The following is a 10494-nucleotide window of genomic DNA, read 5'->3' as shown; positions in this document are numbered from 1 at the left end:
GGTGGGGGTCGGAGGGGGGCCGGAGTGGGCACCTTGTGTGAGTAAGAAGGAAGGTTAGAAAGATGGGAGCGAAGAAAAAGTGAGGGGGGCAGCGAGGCGAGCAGAAGCCATCGTGGGACGGGGAGAGAGGCGAGGAGGAAAGGAGAGTTGGCCAGGCGTCCGGGAGAGCGAAAGGGCCCGAAGGAGCGGAAGCGATCCCGGGGGGTGGGGGGAGAGGAGCGCGGGGAGGGGAGAGGAAGGGCGCGGAGGGGGAGTGAAGGCGAGGGAAGCGAGGCGCGGCGCCGCTCGGGGAGAGGAGGGCAGTGCGGAGCCAGGCGCGGGCAGAGGCGGCTCAGGCTGCGGAGAGGAGGGAGCGCGGCGCAGAGAGGAGGGGCTTGCGGCCCCGTAGAAATGTCAATCAGAGCCCGGAGCCCCGGGAATCTCCGCCAATCTGTTCGGACCTGACCTGGCTCCTCGCCGCCGCCGCCGCCGCCGCCGCCGAGCAGATCAATAGGCGAACGCGGAGCGCAGCGCAGCGCGGGAGGCAGCGCGGCCCCAGCCCGGCCCAGCCCCCGATGCGCGCCGGAGCCCGCGGGCGGCGCTGAGCAGGGCGGCCCCGGGGGCCGGGCCCCCTCTCCGTCGGTGCCCCGCGGGCCACCATGTCCTTCCCCCAGCTCGGATACCAGTACATCCGCCCGCTCTACCCGCCCGAGCGCCCGGGAGCCGCCGCCGGCGGTGGCGGCGGCGGCGGCGGCGGCGGTGGTGGTGGCGGCGGCGCGGGGGCCCGGGGTGGCCCGGGCGCCGGAGCCTCGGAGCTGGCTGCCTCCGGCTCCCTCTCCAATGTGCTCTCGTCCGTGTATGGGGCGCCCTACGCCGCGGCCGCCGCGGCGGCCGCCGCCGCCCAAGGCTACGGCGCCTTCCTGCCCTACGCCACAGAGCTGCCCATCTTCCCGCAGCTGGTAAGAGCCCGAGGCACCGGGGAAGGCGGGTGGGAGCCGGGATGCCGCGGGAGCTGAGCGCGCGGGAGTGTAATGGCCCGGGCCGGGCCGGGCCGGGAGGGTGGAGGCGGCGCCGGCCGGGCTCACCGCGCTCCCTCCGCGCGTGTCCCTTTGCTTCTCCATGTGCGTACAGGGCGCGCAGTATGAGCTGAAGGACAGTCCCGGGGTGCAGCATCCGGCCGCGGCCGCCGCGTTTCCGCACCCGCACCCCGCCTTCTACCCGTACGGCCAGTACCAGTTCGGGGACCCGTCCCGTCCCAAGAACGCCACGCGGGAGAGCACCAGCACGCTCAAGGCCTGGCTCAACGAGCACCGCAAGAACCCCTACCCCACCAAGGGCGAGAAGATCATGCTGGCCATCATCACCAAGATGACCCTCACCCAGGTGTCCACCTGGTTCGCCAACGCGCGCCGGCGCCTCAAGAAGGAGAACAAGATGACGTGGGCGCCCCGCAGTCGCACGGACGACGAGGGCAACGCGTACGGGAGCGAGCGCGAGGAGGAGGACGAGGAGGAGGACGAGGAAGACGGCAAGCGCGAGCTGGAGCTGGAGGAGGAGGAGCTCGGTGGGGACGAGGAGGACGCGGGGGGCGAGGGCCTGGCGGACGACGACGAAGACGAGGAGATCGACTTGGAGAACTTAGACGGCGCGGCGGCGGGGCCTGAGCTGGCCCTGCCTGGGGCGGCGCGCAGGGACGGCGACCTCGGCCTGGGACCCATTTCGGACTCCAAAAATAGCGACTCAGAAGACAGCTCCGAGGGCTTGGAGGACCGGCCGCTGCCGGTCCTGAGTCTGGCCGCCCCAGCGCCGCCGCCGCCCGTGTCCGCGGCTCCGCCGTCTCCACCCTCTCCCCCAGCTGGCCTGGACCCCTGCGCTCCCGCTCCGGCGCCCGCCTCCGCCCTGCAAAAGCCCAAGATCTGGTCCTTGGCCGAGACAGCCACAAGCCCAGACAACCCGCGCCGCTCGCCTCCCGGCGCGGGGGGGTCCCCTCCTGGGGCAGCCGTCGCGCCCCCGACCCTGCAGCTTTCTCCGGCGGCGGCGGCGGCGGCTCACAGACTCGTCTCCGCGCCGCTGGGCAAATTCCCTGCTTGGACCAACCGGCCGTTCCCAGGCCCGACGCCGGGCCCACGCCCGCACCCGCTCTCGCTGCTTAGTTCGGCCCCTCCGCACCTGCTGGGACTCCCCGGAGCCGCGGGTCACCCGGCCGCCGCCGCTGCTTTCGCTCGACCCGCCGAGCCCGAGGGCGGCACAGGTGACTGCTGAGCGCGGGGCGCGAAGGGAGGGTGCGGGTTGGCGGGGACGGACGAGGCCGCGGGAGCACAGCGCGCTCACCTCTCGCCTGTTGCCTCCCGCGGCCCCGGGCCCCGGAACCGAGCGCTCTGAAGGGCCTGTGTGTTCTCCCCCGCTTCCCGCAGATCGCTGTAGTGCCTTGGAAGTGGAGAAAAAGTTACTCAAGACAGCTTTCCAGCCCGTGCCCCGACGGTAAGAGACTCCCTGAGGTGGGGTGGGGGTGGAGGCGGGGGCAAGCTGAGCCGCCCGCTAGGCCTTTCCCCCAGAGGCGCGCGCAGCTGGGATGCTTTTTATAAAAAGGGACAAAACTTGGGGCTGGAGGCGGTGGCGGTGGCGCCAGCCCCAGCCCAGGATCCCCCGCCACCGCGCTGCGGGAAGCCGAGCCTGGCCCAGCCAAAGGGTCCCTGAAATGCCCACCTCTTTGCAGCCCTGGCTCTAGAGTCCTACTGTCTCGCGCTCACCTTATGGTTAAACCCCCCCCCCACACACAAGATCTCCATCTTCACCTGAGTCCCATCTGGCGTTAAGACACCCCCCGCCCCCAGCCTTAGGTGCGGTCCAACGGTGCTAAGCAAACTCTGCACCCCTAAATCTCATCTCATTTGCTCCCCACTGTCTCTGTCTTGCAGACCTCAGAACCACTTGGACGCCGCTCTGGTTTTGTCGGCTCTTTCCTCCTCCTAGTTGTTTTTTTTTTTTAAGAAATTAAAATCGTTGTAATAATTGTAAAAAAAAAAATCGTTCTGTATAGTTACAACTTGTAAGCATGTCCGTGTATGAATACCCCCCAAAAAGGAAACAAAAGGAAACAAAAAGAAATAAAACCACACACCCCCACCCCGAGTCCCTCAAGTCGCTTGTGTGCGCCCCACGTCAGCGTCAGCTGCGATGGTGGGGTTGGTTTGTTCGGTTGATTGGGGGAGACGGGGAACGAGGCGTTTCAGTGAGAACTAAGCGTGTCTGACTTTTTTTGTATATACGAAAAAAATGTACATATGTGTGAACCAAATTGTACAAGAAAGTATCTATTTTTGGCTAAATAAATGAGCTGTTGCCACTTTGACTATAACCGGCCTGCCTGCCCCGGACAGATCTGTTTCGCAGTTTCTTTTGTTTTTTGGTTTTTGTTTTGTTTTGTTTTTATTCTCCGCCCGCCGCCCCCCCTTCCCCCCCGTTGTCTGAAGGATCTCTCGAGTCAGCAGAAGGGACGAGTGAGGGGACAGGACGGTGAGGCCGGAGGACAGCCACGGAGGAGGAGGCGCAGACGCGGCGGGGCTGGGGGCGCCCGAGAGGACGGGCGGAGGATGCAGGTGGGGACCTCGGCGAGAACCCCCTGCTGGGCGCTGAGAATCCGGGTCCGACCGCTGGTGCAAGGGGGCGCCGCGGGGGCCCTGGGACCCTCGGCGCCGGCGGCCAAAGACTGGGAAGGGCGCGGACGTGGAGCGGTCAGGTCGGGAGGCTCTCGCCGCTGCCTCTCCCGCCCCCAGGTTTGGATGGCACCACTGAGGTCTTCCTCACAGAAGGGGCGGTGCAAGCCCGGCCTCCATCACACCGCAGCCCCCAGACCCCTCTAAGACGCGCGCATGTTGGGGAGCAGGGGGCCCGGGAGGGGCCCTCTTGGTGGCTGTGCGACTGTGCCCAGCTCAGGTCGGGAGCTGGAAGCCCCGGGTCCTCGCGGCGTCTGCGCGTGCGGGAGCCACGGCAGGTGTTACCCTGACCGCTGAGGTCCAGGCGCGGGGTTCAGGCTAGGTGGGGCCGCTGCACCTTTTCAGCCAGGCTGGAGCAGGGCAAGGGGTGGGCGGGCCGGGGGAGGGAGCCGGGAAATTTGGGGCTGGAGCTCCCTCTACAGGACAAAGGGGACGCTCTGCGCCCCGTGCGCGCCGCCTCTGCTGCCGGGCCGGGTGTCGCGCCCCACCCGCGCCGCGCGCTTCCAGGCCGCGGGGCGCGACTTCAGCTGAAAGGAGCTGTGGGAACGCTTGGCAGAGGCACCCGTCCGTGTGCAGTGTGTGTGCCGGGGGGCATCTTTTACGCACCCACTAATGTATAGGGTAGCCAGGCATTGGGCGTTCGCCTGGAAGAGTGGGGCGCGTGGCGATCTGCAGGGTTCCTGGGGAAACAGGAAGAGCTCGCTCCCCTGAAGCCACCGGATACGGCCCAGAGTGAATACCGGACACCTGCGCTAAAGGCGGGGAGTCGGGCAAGGACCGGTCCTCGCGGACACAGGTGCCGGCGCCGCGCCCCTGGGCAGGGGCCGGGCTTTGGAATCTGCGGCCCGCGCACGCCGCAGGCCGGGAAGTGCCGCGGCCCCTTCCCCAGAGGCAGCTCCCTCTGCTTCTTCCCAATCCCCCCCGCCGCCGCCGCCCCAGTTATTAACGGTGTTTCTGGGGTTCGGGCTCCTTCCCAGGTCGCAGGCACGGACGGAGGTTCCATTCTAGGAGACTAAGCACCACGTGGGCTTTGAATCTGAGACCAGGCCCCCAGGCCCAGGGCAGAGGCCTCTGGGTAGCATCTTCACAAGGACAACATTCCTGCCACCCCTGGCTCTCCTGGAGCTGCACGCGCCTAACAGTGGCAGCCATGGGCTTCCTGTTTAATTCCCGGATTAATTGCCTTCTCTGTGTCCCTATTTGCTCATCTGCAAGATGGGAGCGCTGCCACCTCTCGCCGAGTGACTGTGAGACTGAGAGACAGCGCGTCCAGAGCTGGCAACAAGGCTCTTAGGTCCCACCCCACTCATGCCCACCAGCCAGAAAAAAGCAAGGCGGCTCCCCTTAGGTATCTGGGACTCCCCATAGCCCCAGCTCAAACCAAGGAGAAAGAGGACCTCGCAGGCAGTGCCCAGCAGGGACGGGGGCTGTGATGGGGATTCGGTGGCAGAAGGCAGGCAGCCTCTCCTCTCGGAACATCCACTGGGGAGCGGGAATGGATCTGCTCCCCGGGAGGGGGCATGAGAGGGGTCACGGTAGGCCCCAGGTCTCTGCCTGAAGACCCTGGCATTGGGTTTGAGACCATGCTACCCCTGCTGAGAGCAGTGTGGGTGGGCACCTGAGGGGGCTGGCTCCAGGGGCACGTGTGCACCTGTGGGCCTGTGTCTCAACATCCCTGCAACTGGCCCTGAGCTGATCCCAGTAAGATAGCCTAATAAAATCAGAACGAATTGCACGGCTCTTTGGCTGAAAAGAGGAGACAGCTCCATTCTGCAGCTCTTTCAACAGGAAGCAAGTTCTCGTTTCTTCTCCCAGGTCCTCCCACACCCTCTCCTCCCCTCCAGGCTGCACCTTAACTCTATCCTCTCGGAGATCCCAGGAACCCCCTCCATGGTCCCTAAAGGTTAAAAGGGAAGCCAAGAGGAGGGGAGGGGAGGAGGAGTATCTCCTCCCTGCTGCTGATTAAGCCTCAGTCAGGAGCAGAATGCGTCCAGCACTCCTCCTGGAAGGGGCTCCTGCTGTGGGGGCTGTGGAGCAAAAATCGATGCGGTCACAGGAAGGGATGTGCAGCGCTGGGAACCTCGTTAGGGTCCTGCAACGGGGTGGGGTGGGCAGCGTGGGGCCAGGGAGCCACAGGACCACAAAACAAGCTCCTGGGTTGTCCACTTCCGGGACCAAGACATCAAAGGTGTCCAGTGGAACCTGTTTCCTGGGGAGGAGGAGGTGAGGTTCAGAACAGAAGGCAACACTGGCCAGAGGGCGAGTGGAGGGGCAGCCGCTCACCTGCCCCAGGGTAAGGAAGGGGGCTAGGGCAGGGCCCGCCTCCTGAGCTGGTCATCTCCTAGGCCCGCTGTCTCAGGTCGGCCTGCCTGTAGAAGGCGCCCAGAGGGATTGGTTGCTTGAGTAGTAGTTGCATACCACGCATCTTCTGGTTTTGGTGTATTCCGAGTTTGAGCCTGATTATTGGTGTCCTCCTGGAAATATCCTTTGCATCCTGGTTGCCCGTGCCCCCCCACCCACCCCCCCATCTGCAGTGCACACAGGCAGCTGGAGGTCTATGAAACTTGTGTCTCTGCTTAGGAACCACTCCAACTTGAGTGGGGGCGTCCCAGGCTCTCTGTGGGCCTTGTTTAGGACATAAGTGAAAATGGAGTGGGTGGATGAGATGCACTGACCCAAACTTCCTTACAGATCCAACAGGGTCTACAGTTCGACATAAAGAAAATAAATATGGCAAGGGGGTCCCCCATAACCTCTCTGGAGACCGGCTCTCCAGTCTCATTGGCAACTGTTGCGATCAGGCCACAGAGCCCGTCCACACCAAAAATCTCCATGTGTTGTGATCAACCTCGTCATGGTCCTGACTGGCTGGATGGGAAACCACCAGCCAGGTGTGGCTTCCTAGAGCAGAGCAGTGGTCCTCAACAGGGGACATTTTTCTATTTCAAGACCAGAACGCCGGCGCCGCAGCTCACTAGGCTAATCCTCCGCCTTGCGGCGCCGGCACACCGGGTTCTAGTCCCATTCGGGGCGCCGGATTCTGTCCCGGTTGCCCCGCTTCCAGGCCAGCTCTCTACTGTGGCCAGGGAGTGCAGTGGAGGATGGCCCAAGTGCTTGGGCCCTGCACCCCATGGGAGACCAGGATAAGTACCTGGCTCCTGCCATCGGATCAGCGCGGTGCGCCAGCCGCGGCGGCCATTGGAGGGTGAACCAACGGCAAAGGAAGACCTTTCTCTCTGTCTCTCTCTCACTGTCCACTCTGCCTGTCAAAAAAAAAAAGACCAGAACGAGGGTGGTGCTGGCATGTGGTGGGCAAGAGGGCAGGGATGGTGCCCAAGGTTCTGTACCCAGCCACAGGGAGGTGTCCAATCTGTGGCCGCAGCACCAGGAATGTACCTGAGCTTGTCTGATCTCAGATGCTAAGCTGGGTTGGACCTGGACGGGAAAAAGTCCAGAGCGCTCAGGCTGAGAAACCACACAGTGGGTATGGGGGCAGGTGGCAGCCGAGGCAAGTGTTTTATCCCAGAAACCACAGCTTTGTTGAAAGAAACATTAAAACCGGGGTGCTGAGTGGAGTGTTCTTCAGTCTTTAAAAATGTTGGCCCTGGTGAGGGGTGGGATGTGGGGGAGTAGGGGTGAGAGAGGGCAAATGGGAAACTGTGCCAGTCCGGGGCCCAGGGCGTGGCTTTAGGCAGATACTTCAGGGCGATGGGGATCCGTGTCTGGGAAGTTGGGAGCCTGGGAGCAGACTCCCAGAAGGTTCTCACCCATGAAAGCGTGGCTCACGAGGACCGCCAGCCCCTCCAGGCACGTAATCCTGTGTATCTATTTACCTACTGCTTTAACCTGGCTGTGTGCGTGCGCATGCGTGTCCTTGGCGGGGAGCAGGAGGGAGGCGGAGGCGGGAGGGTCTGACCCCGGGCCGGGTCGGCGAGGGCCGGGCCAGGCCAGGCCGGCCGGGGAGACGGTACTTTCCTGCCTTTGGTGCGGGGTGGCGGTGGCGTGGCCAGGGCTGTGTTCTCGCGCTGCACCAGGCCGCTAACAAGTGGGCCCGCAGCCCTCCGGGGCCTTTGGAGTGCACTCATCTGCGAGATTGCGCCTTTCTCAGCCGCGCAGATTTATTTTGCCAAAGTTACAGGGCAATTATGGAAATGCGCCCTTTGAAGCTGGGCTGATTTCTCTTTATTTTCTTCTCCCTGACAAAGCAGCGCTTCTCTGCCTCTTGTGGGTCTCGCTCCTCTCTCTCTTTTTCCCTTTTTTTTTCCTCTGATAATTATTAAATAGTGGGAGTTTCTAGAGGTATGTGAAAAAATCTTTGACAGTGATAAAAACATGTGAATTAAAATAATGTTAGTATTCTTTCCATGTTTCTTTTTTTCTAAATGGGATGTGCATGGCCAGGAGGGGAGGGTGAGAGAGAGCAAGAGGCAGACACCTCCTGCCCTGCTTGCGGGTCCCTGGTTTCCCCACCACCCGCCTGGTGGGCAGAGAGCGAGCCCGAGCCGGGGCCACCCCTGCTTCCTGCTGCAGCCCTGCCCCACTCCTGCTGCTGCTCTCTGGGCCCTCCTGCGTGGATTCTCCCTGCAGCGTGGAGACTGTGTGTGAACCGGCCCCACTGATTTCTCTCCTCCTGCCCACGCTGCTTGCTTGCGTGGAGCCAGATGGTGCCAGCGCAGTGCTCCTGAGTCCTTCAGGGTAGGGGGGAGATGGGGTGTCTGGGGGCCTTCACGTCTGGTTCTTGCAGTGGCTTTGAAGTCTCCGTGTCTGTGTTCGTGAGCTCCTTCCTTCCTCTCCCTTCCTGCCGCGGGGGCCGAGCGGCTCTGCACCCTGCACAAGCACCAACGGGAAGTCACCTTGGGATCTGTGTGTCGGTTTCAGCAGCTTGTCCAGCCCTCACTTCCTTGCCCTGGTTTTAAAATAAAATAAAATGGACAGAGGTAAGTGCTTAGGACCTGGCAGGCCCCAGGCTAAGCACCTTGGAGGCGTTTTGTTCAGCCGGGAAGGTGGTTATCCCCTCTCCTCCACAGATGAGGACAGTGCGGCTGGGGAGGAGGCAGGGTGATGGCTGTGAAGACTTCTGGGGGGCACCGCTGAGGTGAGCCAGGTTAAGCAGCTGCTTTGGGCACCAGCATCCCATTTCAGAGCAGTGGTTCGAGTCCCGGCTGCTCCACTTCCCATCCAGCTCCCTGCTGATACACCCAGGAAAGCAGCTGCAGAAGGGCCAAGTGCCTTGGCCTCTGTACCCATGTGGGAGACCCAGATGATCTCCTGGCTCCTGGCCTCAGTCTGGCTCAGACCTGGCCATCACAGCCATTTGAAGAGTGAACCAGTGAATAGAAGATCTTTCTCTTTCTGTCACCCTCTCTCTCTCTCTGTAACTTGGTCTTTCAAATAAATAAATAAATCTTTAACAAAAGTAAAAAATAAAAAAAGCAAAATAATAATAATGATGATGATGGCCAGTGCCATGGCTCACTAGGCTAATCCTCTGCCTGTGGTGCCAGCACACTAGGTTCTAGTCCCGGTCGGGGCGCCAGATTCTGTTCCGGTTGCCCCTCTTCCAGGCCAGCTCTCTGTTATGGCCCGGGAGTGCAGTGGAGGATGGCCCAAGTGCTTGGGCCCTTCACCTGCATGGGAGACCAGGGGGAAGCACCTGGCTCCTGGATTCAGATGGGTGCAACACGCCAGCCGTAGCTGCCATTTGGGGAGTAAACCAACGGAAGGAAGACCTTTCTCTCTGTCTCTCTCTCTCTCACTGTCTAACTCTGCCTGTTAAAAAAAATAATGATGATGATGATGATGCTTGGTATTTTCTGGGCTCAGAAGGGTAAGAACAAGATGAGATGAGCAGGACGATGAAGAGGGGCCTGGCTTGGGGGGAGGATGGGGAGGGGGTGAACACCGCGGAAGCCATTCATTCACGAGCCCAGGTGCGCCAAGGATGCTGCAGTCCCGTGCCGTCCAGGACCACGGCCACCAGCCACACGGGGCACTGAGCACCTGAGGTGTCACAGCTTAGGGAGATGTGCCACGAGTGCAAAGGTCCTCTCTGGGCCCCCGAGACCCAGGGTGGTGTTAGAACGAAGAGATTACCACATCACGTGTCTGCATTCTTACATATCAAAGTGGTAATATTTTGGACATACTGAGTTAAATAAAATATATGACTAAAATTAATTGCACCTGCTTGTTTTTTCAATGTGGTTATTATACATTTTGAAAGGACATCTACAGCTCGCGTTACGTTTCTACTGGGCAGCACAGCCCCTCCTCCAGCTGAGCCACCTTGAGCAAGGCGCACCTCCGTGGCTTCTGCAAACGGCAGCACCCAGCATTGGTCGAGCAGCTTGTATGGGCCAAGCACATGCTCTCATTCATTCCACCTTCACAAGGTCCTGCAAGTCAGGCACTGTTCTCGCCATTTTGCAGCTGGGAAAACTGAGGCTGAGTCCACGGCCAGAAGTCGAGGGGCTAGATTTAACCAAGGTAGTCGCACTCCCTTCCCTCCAGGGTGTCTGTTTAAAAAAAAAAAAAAATCCCTTCGCTGCCACGCATGTAGCAATGGTCCCATTGCTGCGAAGACTTTCCGAGGCGGGGATATATGCAAAGCCCGCGGTGTAGAGCCGGACCACCAGGGAGGCGCTCAGTAAGTGACAGCTGATATTTACAAAGAACACACTACCAAAAAGAAAATAGCAACGATCAGATGACCTGCTCTGTGTTCGTTATTGATGACTCTGTAACAAATCCTCCTGAAAACTAGCAGCATAAAACAACAAACAATTACTGTCTCACAGTT

The 10494-nt window shown here is 61.2% G+C and overlaps 1 long non-coding RNA gene across 1 annotated transcript; it reads left to right on the top strand.

Moving 5' to 3' along the window:
• The first annotated feature begins 483 nt into the window (after positions 1 to 483).
• On the top strand, positions 484 to 3337 carry LOC103348456 (iroquois-class homeodomain protein IRX-3). Its single transcript, XR_007919875.3, has 4 exons — positions 484 to 938; positions 1111 to 2230; positions 2394 to 2460; positions 2898 to 3337. It is a non-coding gene; the product is annotated as an iroquois-class homeodomain protein IRX-3 (long non-coding RNA).
• The last annotated feature ends 7157 nt before the right edge of the window (positions 3338 to 10494 follow it).

This window comes from Oryctolagus cuniculus, chromosome 18 (assembly GCF_051225735.1).
Source record: "Oryctolagus cuniculus isolate XC-2025 breed Fujian yellow rabbit chromosome 18, ASM5122573v1, whole genome shotgun sequence".
NCBI lineage: Eukaryota > Metazoa > Chordata > Mammalia > Lagomorpha > Leporidae > Oryctolagus > Oryctolagus cuniculus.
Note: the sequence above shows the minus strand (reverse complement) of the source record. Positions and strands in the feature narration are given on the sequence as shown.